This window comes from Ursus maritimus, unplaced genomic scaffold (assembly GCF_017311325.1).
Source record: "Ursus maritimus isolate PB19 unplaced genomic scaffold, ASM1731132v1 scaffold_10, whole genome shotgun sequence".
Lineage (NCBI taxonomy): Eukaryota > Metazoa > Chordata > Mammalia > Carnivora > Ursidae > Ursus > Ursus maritimus.
This window is the reverse complement of record NW_024423344.1, coordinates 40561891-40577931: the sequence shown is the minus strand read 5'-3', so window position 1 is coordinate 40577931 and position 16041 is coordinate 40561891. Positions and strand designations below refer to the sequence as shown.

At 35.0% G+C, this 16041-nt stretch overlaps 1 pseudogene; it reads right to left on the bottom strand.

The window, feature by feature from the left end:
- Positions 1-5743: 5743 nt before the first annotated feature.
- LOC103677655 overlaps positions 5744-16041 on the bottom strand; it is an 84765-nt pseudogene continuing 74467 nt past the window's right edge.

Genomic DNA, 16041 nt, shown 5'->3' with positions numbered 1-16041 from the left:
AAAGAGGGCAGATCATTTTATTTCCTTGGAGCTTAGTTTGGTGCCAGAAAAGGAATTTTATGTGCTGAGTTGACTAGTACAATCTTTCAGGTACGGTACTTTCTGCATACTATAGAAAAACATCAGACAATTTATTTTCCGGAAGACTTCCAAATGCTGCAGCATTAGCAAAGATTGAACAAGGGGCAGTGTGATCTTAAGTAAACCTCCCATCTCTCTAAAGATGTTTGTGTTGGGAGAAATGATCTTTGAAGTGTTTGCCTGGAAATGTCATGAGCACAGTTACTGAGCCTGACGGCACTGCCCGTTGGAAAAGACACCAAAAAAAAAAAAAAAAAAGCAACTGAGCGAATGGAGAAGACAAGGTGGCAAGAGGGCCGCTTAATTGGTAACAGAAACCTGATGGGCTCACATTAGGAATATTCAGTAATTTGAACCAAAATGTTGTCTGTTATGACACATGATGTCGTAACAGAAAAAAATATTGGCACTTGGTGGTGGGAAAGAGAACATGAAAATAAACCCTTTATAAGAGGCTGTAGCTATTTCAGATATTAATTTTAAGATATTTAATTTGAAATAACCAGAGAAGTGTATTAGTGACTTTATTTCCTGTTCCAGGTGTTGTGAAAAATATATTTTCCCCTTTACAAAGGTCTTTATGCTTATATGATTAAAAATTCAGACTTTAATTTGGAATTTTAGAACTCGTGATGTAATTTAATTAGTTATTCTCTTAGAAGAGGGAAATGTCTAAAGAAAGAATAACCGAAGATTATTTCCTGTTTCGTGTAAGTACCTTGATGGTGTGACATTGTATTTATAGGGTTGGTGCTGTTGGGTCTAATTAATATTACATGTGAAAAACAAACAAAATTTAAGTCAGAACCTCTTAGCCAGAAAATATTTTTCACTTTGTCACTTTACCGAGTGTATTTATTTGTTTATTTTTAATTATAATCCCCAGATTATACTTTGAGAAAAGAAGTAGGGCAAAAATAAGTCAGAATACCAACTAAAGGTCAATCAGTAAAATCGTGAGTGACAGCACTTAGAATAAGAACCAGCAGTTCTGACTTGTAGTAAGCAATCCACTTTAAATATCCAGAAGAAACCATTAATCATTATTACATGTATTATTTGCCAGTTTCTATATAAAAGTTTTAGTTAACAGAAGCATTTCTTGAGTTCACCTGGCACAGTTACTATTTTGGAAAATTGCAACTCTGTTTTTCTTGTTCTAATTAGTGTTCCTGTATGAGTCATTCAGCAAAAATTTTAATAATCTGTTCTCTGAATATTTAAACACAGTTATCCACAAAATGGAAAACTATCATTAAAGCACAATTAGAGGAGAATCAAGTGTAGTGAAACCAGTGTCTGAAATGTTCCAACAGCATTTCTTCAGACAGGCAGATTTATGTGATTAGCAAAACAATATTAAAGAAACAATACTGGCTTTATAAGACGTCTGTGCCCTGAAGAGGATTTAGATTGGCTATTTACCTTAGTGGATTAGCGCATTAATCCAAGCCTTTGTGTAAAAATGCTAGTGAAACAACTCACCTAAGAGATGCAAAGACTATGTATGTTTCCGTAGAAAGGAAAAGGCTTAAAAATCCATAAATTTATAATCAAAATATTTTCAGAACAAATATAATCTCAGGCAACCTATTGAAACTACATCATTATACTCTTTCCAGTAATTCCTTACTACCAGATGCTCTTCTGTGACACCCCTCACTCTGCCTCCCAGGATGGCTTGAATGTTGCAAAAATCAGAAGTACCGAGTGTTCCAGAACAGGCGTACGAAAGCTTGATTACTTTTCTTCCTTCGACAAAGAATTGAGTCTCAGAGATGATTGTGGTGGTTTAAAGGAAAAGTACTAATTAGTGACACTCTTCATTCATAAAATGCTGTTTTAAGGCATGCTTTCAATTATAAGCAAAACTTAAATCCTTTCTCAAAGAAAATTGTCAATTAAAAAATACTCTTAATATAGTATGTAAATGTGGAATGATAAATAATAATAGGCATTTCTACTGCATGTAGAATATTAGGAATGAGTATGTTTTCCAATTTATTCAAGAAATTGTGACCTTCCTACCTGCTTGAAGGATTTTTAACGTAGAGAGAGAGGATTACCCATCATATTGCACGGACAGAGTGGCAATGCTGCAAACCACACTGTGATATCAAAGGAGTAATTCAGGTAAACAAATTTAAAATATTTGGTTTATACTGCCCAGATCCAGAATGTAGTTAGTAGTTGCAGATATTCATAAAACATGGAGAGATAACTTAAAAAAGAACTAAAACCATAAAGGCACAGGAAACCAAGGATGCATGGAGATTTTTAATGAAGCCAGGAATGAAATGACCCTATTCGGTGAATGCCCTAAAATGTTGCAATGCTTGCAAAAGACTTAGAGATACGGGATGAGAGCAGCTGAATTTCACCCCCACCACAGGGATAAAATGAGTTATTTGTAAGATAACTCTCCACTTTGCCAATGTTTTGTTTTACTAGAAGTAATATATAAACAGCATAGATAATATCAGATAAAAGGACTTTCTCTAAGAATCGAGGGTCGTTCACCTAACTTTTTCTACCTTCAACCAAATTATCCATACTCAATGCTAAATTTTTTTTTTTTTTTTGGTGGGGAGGGGATCTTCTTGTGATTTCTTATCATTTTAAATAACATGATTAAGTATGTTTTGATCCATCAACCTGTGTAATCTTTGTTACGTACATACCATGTAAGATGAGTATTTAACCCAATCACGCTGCTCTAATTTCCCTCAACTTTTACTGTCTTTTAAAAATAATTTTAAATTTCTCCCTGGTTTGAATTTAAATAACATACTTAAAACTGTTTCTTACTCCGGCTGATTTTCTAGAATACATTTTGTCTCCACACAATAAAAGTTGAAATCAAATCAATTTATTAGCATTATGCTTACTTTCCCATGGAAAAAAAAAATATATATATATATATAACTAATGTAACAAATTATAATAAAATAGCAATAATAATATTAACAATGGACTAGGTGTTATAAAAATGAATAGCAACAACAATAATGAAGTAGTATTATAATAATATAACACTGCTTATTAACCTCATGTAAGTCTTCTGACTTGCCTTTACAGCACTGTGAATGTCTAATTAAAAGCCAACGTCTAACAGGTATGCTAGTTGAATACAATTTAGGGCAAAGAAAATGAAGATGCAAAGATCATACATATATTTCTCTATAAATCCAATGAAAAATTTCCTGTGTTAATTAAAGAGGAAATCTCTTAAAGGAAGGTATTTTTTTCTAAATATTATCAGTTGTTAAAAAGCATTTGTACCTTACTGCATGACAACTTTTTTTTTTTTTTTTTTACAAAAACTGGTGTTGTTATGGTTTTGTTTTTTCTTTGTTATTGCATGATTTATTTGATTGGGGGGAAGATTATTTTAACAATATCTGTAAGATCTTTTAGGTTTTTATTCATTATTTTATTGAGTCATAGCCATATCTCACTTCATTCAGAGAACATTTCCTTTGAAATCTGTACCAGTTGCAAATAAAATGATATTTTTAAAATAATAGATGGGTATACCAATACATTCTCACTATGAAAAAATTTGCCTACACAGATATGGCAAACCTATCTGTAATCTCTGATTGCCACAATTTCTGATTTTCTCCCTAGAAGTAAACACTTGCATCATTAAGGCCTTTATGTTGCTAGGTATTTATGTACATTCCTAATGTATATGTATACACATACCAGTCTAGTCCATGTGATGTTGTGCCACCCAGACCCTCCTTGTAAGACGAAAGCCTTCATATGCTGGGTTGGCTAAGAGCTCTCAATGGAATCTCTCTCCCGTAATTACCTTCTGTTGAAAAGTCACCTCATCCAAAGTTATGTGCCCTGCCTGAAGGCAGCTCACAGATAATGCCTATTTGATGGAAAGGTATAAAGATCCATCCTCTTGTCTCATTCCGAGTATCTTTGAAAGGCCTTTCTGAAATGCCTTGGAATTGGCTGAGGCCTTCATTTGAACTCTGTCACACTGTTCGATTTCTTCCTCTGCCTGATCCTGTTGCATTCATTCACTCATATATCTTGACCCTGACAACATGCCTCCCTAAAACTTATAGAAGAATGTATCTGTGTTTGTTTCCTAAGGAGCAAAATCAAAAGAGAATCCAAACCCAAAATGGACTGTCGAAGCAATGATACAATGGGAATTGGAGCTAGATCATCTATTGGTTAGTAGTAAGGACAAAGTCCCGGCAGTAAGTGGAGAAATGATAACCCTTGGCTTGTGGCAGTTATCCAATTCTTGAAATTTTCATCTACAGTGAATGGAATGGACATTCATTTCATCTACAGAATGGAATACTAGTGGGAAGGAATACACTTGTTGGTATAAGGAATCTCATATGAGAAAAGGACTTAGAGCAAAAAACTCTAATTGTAAAAATTATGGGATTTGATGGTATTTACCAGGAAAAAAATGGTTCCACTAAAGAAAGACCATAAAAGATGAGGGTTGATTGATTATCAGTTAAAGGCTAAGAGTAAAACTGAGAAGGTTTTCTTGGTAGCAAAAAGAGATTATCATTTCCTGGAGCTTGGGAATGTAAATAAAGCTGATGTTCAAGCCCAGGGTGTATATAATTTATAGAGATCCAAACAAGTTTGAGTTCTCTATCTTGGCAAGTTCCCTACACCCAACCCTGAGGTCTAATTAGGAAAGACTGAGACTCTGAGCTTGGGTATTGTGGGCAATTGGGTTTGTGAACATAAAAATACGGAATCCTCAGAATTCATGTGGTGTCTCTGGAGGGGGCCTGCCCCCTCTCCGAAGACTTGCACTCCACCGTAGCTTGCACATGACGCCAAGCTTTCTGCTCTGCACACGACGTGCAAAAGACAAGGTAAGAGACGCTTCTCTTCCTGGTCACCAAACCAATAATTATTGTAAACTCACCTAGCTACTCAGGCCAGGTCACATGACATAATCTAAGTCTACATCTAGTGAAAGAGAAAAGTAACCACGGCCTGGAGGAGGTTCAGAACCTACTCAACACGTAACAGCAGGAAGCTGGGAAAATAGGTGGCACTGGCTCTGAAGCCACTGAGTCAACTGGGCCAAGCATAAGGGTGCTAAGTGAAATTTTACCAGTATGACAGAGGTTTCCTAGGACATAGGATTGATTCCTTGGCAAACACCTGTGGAGTCAATGCTAACACACTGTAAAAATAGCTCTTGGAAGCTTGAAGAAAGCAGTGCCGCACGCTAGAGGAAGTAGAAATGCCATAATTGTCAGGGCAGGCGGACGTAGAACAGATTGAAATGCTCAGGGACTCGGGCCTGCCGGGTTAGTAGAGCGGGAAACTGACCAGATGTCTGCGTCTGCTGGAGGACCTTCGAGTCAACGCCTTCACTACAGACTGGAGGGATGAGACATGGACTCGAGAGGGCGGAGCACCGCCGGGACACGCAGGGGTGACTGCTCTCTACGCGGACGATTCCGGGGATGGCGGATAATGCTACTACAGAGGCTCGCTGCTAACAAGAGACAGAGAATCGTGAGATAACAGAGGCCCAAGCATCAAAGTTTAACCGTCAGAAGCAAGGTGGGAGGAATTACAGGGGTGAAGGACGGTGTTAAAATTGGAGGCAGAGAGGCTTAACCAGCAGCGTGCTGTGTAAGTGCTTCCCACGACATCATGGGCGGTATGGATGGCCACCCAACGTCGCTATGGCAAACCGGTAAGTGAACCCGTGAACGAGTGATCGGTGGGGAAGAGCTGCTCGAGCGGACTTGTGGACCTGAGCCAGTTCGCCTTCGAAGAACGCAACGACTGGAGAAAGGTTGGATCTTCCATGGTAAAGACCCTGTACCACCGGGGCCAGTGCGTACGGTGATGATCTATCTAGATTCAGGCCGGAATGTTATAGATGTTATAATGTTAACTATATATGTTACATATGTTAAATATAAACTTGTGTTTTAATTTTGTAATGCAGAAAGATCCATATATATGTTAACTTGTGTTTTAACATGTGTTTACATGTATTTATTTTGCCTTACATTTAGTTGAATGATTTGACCTGTAGAGATATAAAAATATTTTCCCTCAGAACTTTGAATGCGAGGCTTTTTTTTTTATATCAATTATCTAGAGATTGGAGGCCTGTTTATCACTTATTTGTCTTTTCATTTTTGTATTGTTAATCACTCACTCCCACCCACATTTTTCAACAGTAATTCTAGCTCCTTTTTATTTATCCTTCTTTATTTTCAGTGAATTCTTTTATCCATAAGATGCGGGAAATTCATCTTTGGATTTTTTATTCCTGCCTTAATAATTTTCCTCCTGCATTTATGTACTGCACTCATATCAATTGGCCGTTATACATCCTGAATAGTTTCTATATTTTTCATCTTATCTCATACTTTCCAACTCTGTGTTTTTGTTCTGTGCTCTGTGAAATATTGTCAAATTTAATCTTTAACACAACTGAATTTTTGTTATTTCTAAACATTTCTTTTAAATCTCAAGAGCTTTTTCTTATTCTGTTAGTTCCTGTCAATTTGATAGCTAGCAATCTGCTCTTGATTTTCTAAATTATCCTATATTTTTGTCCCCTGGGATTCATTTTGTTATTTATTTCAACTTTTTAAGTTTATTTTTTATCCCAGAGTTTTCTTCATGCACATATCAATCTTCGGTGGCACATTCTTATATTTGATGAAGTTTGCTTTGATTTCTTTGTTGTGTAAGTGAATGATCTTTCTTCAGTAATCATTTAACAGAATGAGAAAGATGACTGAGACCTGTATATGCCTAGAGCATATCGATTACCCGATGGGCTTCTTCTAATTTAGAGTGATTAAAGAGGCTTTTCCTATAAGGTGAGTTGAAAGGCCTTCAAAATGTTAGAATCAGGAAGGTTTTTGTTTAGGGGGCCAACCTTCTTTTTTTCTTTCTTTCTTTTTCTTTTAAGATTTATTTATTTGAGAGAGAGAGAGAGAGCAGGGGGAGGGGCAAAGGGAGAGAAAGAGAGAGTCTCCAGCCAACTCCCCACTGAGTGGGGAGACTGATACAGGGCTGGATCTCACTACCCTGAGATCATAACCTGAGCCAAAATCAAGAGCCTGATGCTTAACCAACTGAGTCACTCAGGTGCCCCGAGGGAGCTACCTTTCCACTAGTATTTGTCCACCCCTACCTGTTCCAGGATATCCATTTGATTTATTTAGTGATCATTATTTTAACTTGATGTAGAATGAATGTTAACCTTCGATGTTTTATAATTGTATGATTTTTGTTTTGTTTTGTTTTGTTTAAAGATTTTATTTATTAATTTGACACAGAGAGAGACAGCCAGCAAGAGAGGGAACACAAGCAGGGGGAGTGGGAGAAGAAGAAGCAGGCTTCCAGCGGAGGAGCCTGATGTGGGGCTCCATCCCAGAACACCGGGATCACGCCCCACGCTGAAGGCAGATGTTTAACAACTGAGCCACCCAGGCACCCCATATAATTGTATGTTTTTTTAAGCCCATTTTTAGTACCTAAACTGACTCCTAAACTCAAAAACTTCATACATATCCCTTTCAGAGACCATGTTAGATACTTTTCAGATACTATCTTATCTAAGCCTGAAGTTAATTATCATTTTGATATTTGGATGAAGGAACTGAGGCTTAATAAGATTTAGTAAATTTCCCATGACTATCACATAAATTTGTATTTGAGCATAGGCAGTGTGGACCCCAAAACCATACTTTTTACCACTAAGACATAACATCATCCATTTCCCACTGCAGTTCTCTCCTGAATCTCCTTTTCATGACTGATATTTCTACACCTACTTATCCATTATCATATTTCCCTTCCAAGCTAGTTATGTTAATATTTTATTGAGATTTGACTTTCTAGAGAATTGGGACTTCTTATTACTACTGCCTAAAATAAAGTTATATAAAAATAATTAAGTTCATATTGCATATGGTAAAGCAATATGGAACCTTAATAATTTAATCAGTGTGTCCATGGGTAAGGATTAACATTAAAAAAATAAAATAAAATCCTATAGGGGCACAGGGTGGCTCAGTTGGCTAAAAGCATGGGATCCTGATTTTGGCTCAGGTCATGGTCTCAGGGTCATGAGATCAAACACCACATCAGGCTCCTTGCTCAGGGGGGGAGTCTGCTGGAGATTCTCTCTCCTCATGCCCCAGCTCATGCTCTCTTTCTCTCTCTCAAATGAGTAAATAAATCTTGAATATTATAAAAATAAAGTCCTACATTTATCAGACACTCCCTAACTCAATTCAGAATGGAGATTGTGTTGCGATAGTATACACATTCTTTTATCCTAATCCCTTGCTAGCCTCCTCAGCTTTCATAAAAGGTGCTTACCTTTTCAGAATAAGGATATCTGGTCAGGCACATGAAACAGATTTCAACCCACAAACAGTAGAGAAGAGCTGCACTCCAGGCATTAGCCAGGGGGGATAATTTCAAGCTTAAAACCATTCAATGTTTATCAAAAGCTTAGTTCAAAGAAACAATATCTGTGGAGGATTGCCTGAAGGATGTAAAAATTCATGTGTTCTTCTGATTTCCATGAAATTTACCTCTAGGTTTTACCAGCCCTTCAGGTTGGTGTATCATATTGTTCTTATAGTAAATGTCCTTTGATTGAATCATGCTTTCATTAGGTATCATCAACCCATGTTGAGAAACTCTCTAAAAAATTAGTCCTAAGAATTCTGTTGCTATAGTTTCTTTTTTTAAAAAAAGATTTTACTTATTTCTTGGTGGGGGGGGATGAGCGGTGGAAGGGGCAAAGAGTGAGGAATGGGCAGGGAGCCCAGTGTGGGGCTCAATCCCAGGACCCTGAGATCATGACCTGAGCTAAAGTCAGACGCTTAACTGACTGAGCCACCCAGGCACCCCCATTGTTGTATTTTCAATAAAGACAATGATGATTGCAGTATAGACTATTTTCTTTTTAAATATTTTAGAACATATATTTAGTTGATTATGGACCAAGAATGGCAACACTATGACTAAGAAATCATCTGGATTTAAATTGTGCCTATAGTGAGTTGTGTAACTTTGAGGACTGGTTTCTAGAAAGCTAATACCATCTCTGGAGAATTGTTTGCCATCATAACTACATATTTAACTTCATTTTAATAGCACTAACTACCTTTATTTCTTTTTTTCCTTCCTGTTGTGATATATATTACCTGTTCTAATTTTTAAAGCCTAATATGACACCTTAAAAACTTCTAAGACAAAGAAATAAAAGAAAATTAGATTATTTAATCATTTGAGGAAATCAGAGAACACTTTTGATAAAAATTTAACATTCTTTCCTAGAAGTCAATAGAAAAGACTAAACATGCTTAGTTTTGAGTTCACCATGACCTTAAGACAAAAGTAAATGCACTTTTCAGAAATGTAACTATTTATGAAAAAAAAAAGAAAAAAAGAAAAAATTCTACTGGAAACCTTTTAATAAGAAAATTGTAATATAAAAAATTCTCCTCAATATAGTATATCTTTGAAAGAACTTTTAAACTACTGTTTTAAATATTGGTTGGTAGACTATCAGCTAAGCATAATTAAATAAAAATCAACCTTTTGGCATGAGGTGCAATGTGATTAGAGAGAACTGGAACACACTGAGTTAATAATTCCTTTGAAGCCCACATATATCTGTCCATGCTACAGCACAGCATTTTATTTATATTATTTACTCATAACCCAGTGAAGATTATGCAAACATATTTTTTGCATACAGATACTCTTGCAAACACTTTTATTAAATTTGGTGGATAAATTCAAAGTAAATAAATAAGAAACCATATGTTCCAAGCATAGCTTAACATCATACTGGATATGTAACAAGTACTTTCAGTTCTTACTGATTTTTTATTATTTCAATAATCTATAGGGTAAATAAGTTTAATAATATTGAAAAATAGCTTGAGTTTCTCTTTTAACAATTTTCAGTAGATAATATCCCATTGCTAATTAAGAGGGTATTTATATCATGACACTACACAAGGCTACCACTAATACATGTAATGATATATTTGCATACATCTGTCCAACATATGCAAATATATGTTAGATGTGTGCATACATATTTATGTTTTCCAATTTATATTCTTAATGGGTTTTTTTTATTGTTTACTCTCCCTGAATTCATAAAGCAATGCATACAGTCTCACTACTTGCTGCTGAATTAGTCAATTGTGGGGCAAGGGAAAGGGAAAATGAAGGTATGTGCCAAAATTGGTGTCTTAATGTATCTTATTCAAATTTAGAAAACTAGTCCTCTGTGAATAATTCAGTTTTAATATAATTTTATGCATATTTGCTAAACATGCTTAATATTAAAACCATTTATTGAATGCTGTTCACAGTCACTAATGTAGTACAATTTTATTGAACATTACACACATTTTTCTAGTAATGCTTAGATGTGGAAAATCTGCAAATTTAATCTCAGGGTAGGGCAAAGAGAGGAAAGAGAGCCAAGAATTCTATTCTCATATATTTAGACTATGTGCTTTAAAGAATTGCAGAAAACACCAACTGACTTTTTTTAGCTCCACTTTTAGTGTATGACTTTATTAATATTTATAAGTTGGATTAGTTCTCTTTTTCTAATAAAAAAGTGAAACAGCTCTGAAAACCTACATTGAACCAAGTCTTCCACAATATATCTTTCTAAGACTAGGCAAACTTTGTACTGGCTTGAGATGTAAATATTTAAATGGATTGCATACTTTTTCTCCTAATAGTTTTCTTGACAATTTAATTATTTAATTAAGTTAAAATACAAAGAAAGCCATATAAACATATGAAAAATGTTATATTGACTGTTTCATTGTTCTGTGAAACTGTGTACCTCATTTTTCACGGGAGAAATTCTTAAAATATTTTAATCTAATTCTCGGAAAAGTGAACATGACAGAAATATTCAGTTGCATGTATAGAATCAAATTAAAGTCTCTGGACTAAACTAATCACCACCTAAGATCAATGATTACATTCTGTACCAGAGATGGACATTAGATTACAATAATTTGAATTTCATGTAAACATAGAGTAAAACCTTATGATAAATTGCCTCACCAGGTATCATATTTAGTTATGTTACATATTAAATTACAATCCCTGGATCAACATCATGCATCTGTTTTACACTAAATATACAATTTGTATAACTCAAGTATCATTGTAACCAGACAGTGTATCAAAATGGATTTTACTATCTATACTTTCAGTTAAGAATGTATTTTGATTTGTGTGAAACTTCTTTATGTTTCCATTGAACAAAACTTCAGTTTTTTCATCCGGAATGCCATGTGGTCAAGGTAATCAGAAGTCTGTATAACATAACCTATGAAAACTTAATATTTAAAAGAAAAAAATGTTTGAAAGATTCAGGCAAGACAGTGTGCTGGAGGGAGTAGCAATACTTTAAAATGGATTAAAATCATTTGGAGAAAGTCTACAAAAGAGCTACAAAAATGGCTTCCCTAGCAAAATTATACTTTAAAATAATTTGTTAGAATAACATCATATAATACCTATTATACCCTTTTAGAAATCCCCTTCGTGACTCTAGCATTAGAGAATGCTGCTGCCACCATAATGAACACAAAGGTACTTTGTCCATATATGTATATACAATGTTTTTTTAGAAGGCAGGTTTTTCAAGATGCATGCATAAACCATTAACTTGCCATTAAGACAAAAATTCTAACTGATAAAAATAATTTCAAGTTTGAGCCTGAAATGTAAAAATACTGATTTCCATAAATTGCAGCTGTATGGTATGTGGTTGTTAGAAACTGCCTTGGTGTTTATTTGATCTGAAGATGTAAATGGTAACTCTATGGGGGGTGGAGTTAGTTTATGAATTATATCCAGGACTAAAAAGGTACCAAAGCATATTTAAAATACACAGTAAATTTATTGACTAGAAAATTAAATGTAAGAATGGGTTATCAAGGAAGATGCAGCATCTTCTATACAACCACAGAAATTCTTAATCTGGAGTCGACTCACTTTGTTAGTGTTTCTGGAAAAGGTATTAACAATAGCTCGGTAATATTGATTTCTCTATTTACTCTTTTGTCAGTTTCATAAACATTACCAATTATTACAGGCAACTTTTTGCACTCCATGTAACCCTTCTTTATTAAATATATAATGTAAAATCACTATTTTATAAGTAGCAAGTAAACTCTTCACTTAGCTATACTAAAAATAATTTTACATTATTCAGAACTAGCAATGTGAATTTTAATATTTCTTACAAAGGGTGTTTAGTCATACCCTGGAACATATTTTTCTCTATACAGTTAATCTTTTTAAAGATTTTACTTATGTGAGAGAGAGAGAGAGAGAGAGCACGAGTGGGGTGGAGGGGCACAGGGGGAGGGAGAAGCAAGCTCCCTGCTCAGCAGGGACTGCCCACCCATGTGGGGCTGGATCCCAAGACCCTGGGACTATGACCTAAGCAGATGGCAGACATTTAACAACTGAGCCACCCAGGTGCCCTCTCTATACTGTTTATATTACTTCCTTTTGGGAAATGGTTCTACAAATACTTCCAAAATGGAATGATTTTATATCAGCGGACTAACATAAAGTCGAAGTTCTTTCTCTTCTCCACCTGAAAACAAATTTAAATAGTCGAAGTTTTATTTAGGTAGTATATGCTCTAATTCGGCATGGTCTTTATGCTGATCAGAGAAGATAAAAAAAGAAATTCTGCCAAAAACGAATGTTTCAAATAAAAAAAAAAAATCCTTAAATTTTAGCATCCTAGTTGAGATAATATGATATATATTGGATATTTATCACATCTAAGTTATTATCTTACCTTTGTATTGAGTTTTCAATTTCATAAGAGTGCTTCAGTAACTCTTTCTTTACTGGGAAAATAAAATTTAAAAAAAGAAAATGAAATTGATTTGCTACTTTATGGTGTCATATTTAATATTTTGGATAATTTTGAAACTGCTTAGTAACCCTTCATATCTGACAAAATTACTAGCTCAGTTGCCAGTATGCTTCATAAAATAATAAAATATGGATGGAGTAATATTTAAGTATCTGTATCTATTATGGGGAATTGCCTTCTGGAGCCGTGCATTATTAAAAGTTTCTAACAAGTTATAATGGATGTAAGATAATAGAATATCATGTATAATGAGTGATTTAAAAGATCATCGTACTGTGCTTGTCAGTGGTTTAAAATGTAGATAATAGAGAAGTATAAAAAATACTAGGCGTAAAGTTTCCCATGTATCTAAGACATTACATTTTTTTTCCTCGTGCATCTTTTAAAGAAACGAATGACTTTTAAAAAATAATTTATTTCAAGCATTTGCCATACCTTACTTTTACACAGATCACCACCTTGTAAATCCAAAGATTTTATTTAATTTAACTTAATTTTAATATAAATAAATGAAAAAGTGTTTGGTTATGTAATGCAAATTATGGTGATCACATTAGCTTGAAACAGTTCAAAATAAATTTCATGAAATAAGGCAATCTGATTTTCCTAATGAAGATCTCTTTTGATAACACAGTCACTGAAAATATTTGGAGATATTTCTGGCAAATGATCAACTCACATTGTTAACATTCTAACATAATGTAAAGCACACTATATCATGATATATCATGCAAAAGACACCTAAACTCAAAAAATAGAAGACGTTTCTTTGTTAATATGTTTACCTAACAGATTTCACACATATGTCCAGTAAGGATATGTTTTTGACATCTTAAAGCCACATACTATATTAATGAATATTCAGTTGTCTTATTATTTAAAACAGAGATTTGAGCTTTCTTCCCCTTTTTTTGCTGAATACCTTTACAATGACATTATAAAATTTACTTGAGTTTAGATTATTTCTCCTTGAAAAGCTCAGGATGTGGCCTGGTGTCCGGCCGCAGCTCCCATGAAAGCTGGTAAGAAGTGCAGAATCACATTTCACCCCAAACCTGGTGAATCAGAATCTGCAGTTTTATAAGTTTCCCGGTGATTCCTAGGCATATTAATATCTGCAAAGCACTGCTGTAAAGAAATCTAAGAGAAAAAGACTGATTATAATCCATATTTTCTCCCTGACATAGTTTTGGCACTCTGGTTGCTTATCCTTTAGTGCCTCAGAGACACTGCATTTGGGGCGCCTGGGTGGCTCAGTCAGTTAAAGTCTGCCTTAGGCTCAAGTCCTGATCTCAGAGTCCTGAGATGGAGCCCCACCTCCGATTTCCTGCTCGGCAAGGAGTCTGCTTCTCCCTCTTCCTCTGCCTCCCTTCCCCAGTCATGTTCTCTCTTAAATAAAGAAATAAAATCTTTAAAAAAAAAAACAAAAAAGAAAAAAAAGAAAGACACTGCATTTATCTGAATTCCAGTGTTAAGGTGGGGAACTCTGAATGTGAACAAGAATTATCCTCTATATTTAATTCCTAGATCAGTCACTTAACCCTATTTGTCCAACAAAATTAACTTGTCAGTTTTCTTTTTCTATAAAAAGGATGTACAGTTCCCACCCTAGACTGAATGGTTAAACAAAATATTAGAAAAAATTCAGATATAGTATTTTCAAAAAGCTGTAAGGATGGCTGGAGTCAATTCACACTTCACAACATGGAAAACATGGAGCATATTTGCTAATAAGCTGGACCCTCCAATTTCCTTGAATGGAGATGGTCTCAACTATGATGTGAGCAATGTATAATAAATGTGTGGAGAATTTGAAAATTAACTTGTGGTCATAATTTGGACACTAAAAACCCAACTAAACCAAAACATATTTTCATCTGTTTACCAGAGCCCAGGCACCGAAAGTGTACGGTTTAATATTTTTTTATAAAGCATTCACTTAGTAGGTAAAAATGTTAATCTACTAGATAGATAGATATACACATTTATACACATGCACATATATATGTACAATCATACGTACGTGTGAATGAGTGTATATGTGAACCCTATTAAGGGTTTTTTTTTTTTTTTTTAAGATTTTATTTATTTATTCGACAGGACAGAGACAGCCAGTGAGAGAGGGAACACAAGCAGGGGGAGTGGGAGAGGAAGAAGCAGGCTCATAGCGGAGGAGCCTGATGTGGGGCTCGATCCCATAACGCTGGGATCACGCCCTGAGCGGAAGGCAGACGCTTAACCACTGTGCCACCCAGGCGCCCCTATTAAGGGGTTCTTAATGAGAATGGGTGATACATAGTTGTACAGGTCTATTTATTTCCATGGGCACCTGGCAGAGATGAGAAATCTAGTATAATAAGTGGTGACAAGTTTTGATTACGTATGGATGAAGAAATAGGAAGGGATTCATGGAAACATTCTAAGACGAGGGACTTGGGATTGTCAGAAGAAGGTTCAGAATGGGGAAATAAGAATGTCAAAAATAGAAAGGAAGTACCTACTAAAAAAATTGGAGGGACAGAAACAGACAACAAAGAAAAATTTTGTACATTTCAAATTTAACTTAAAACCAATTTTGATGCCCAAGTACACAATAAACCGACTTTTTTGTAGTTATAATTGGTAGTATTTGTCCTTCAAAATTAGAATTCTCAATTGCTTCCTTCAACATAGGCTTTTTCTAGTGGCTTGTCATGTAATTTTGTAATCAAATCCAATTTGGTGCTTTTCATGAATAGTGGCAGTAATAACAGCAATAAGAACAAAGTTGGAAGCCTCACACTTCCTGATTCCAGAATATCCTACAAAGAAACTGTGATCATGAAGGTGTAGCACTGGCATAAAGGCAAACATAGACCCATGGAACAGAAAAGGGAGTTCAGAAGTAGATCCTTCCATACACGGTCAAATTATCTTCAACAAGGGTGCCAGTACTACCTAATGGGGAATGGGCAGTCTTTTCAAAAAATAGTGTTGGGAGAACTGGATATCCACATACAAAAGAATGAAGCTGGACCCTC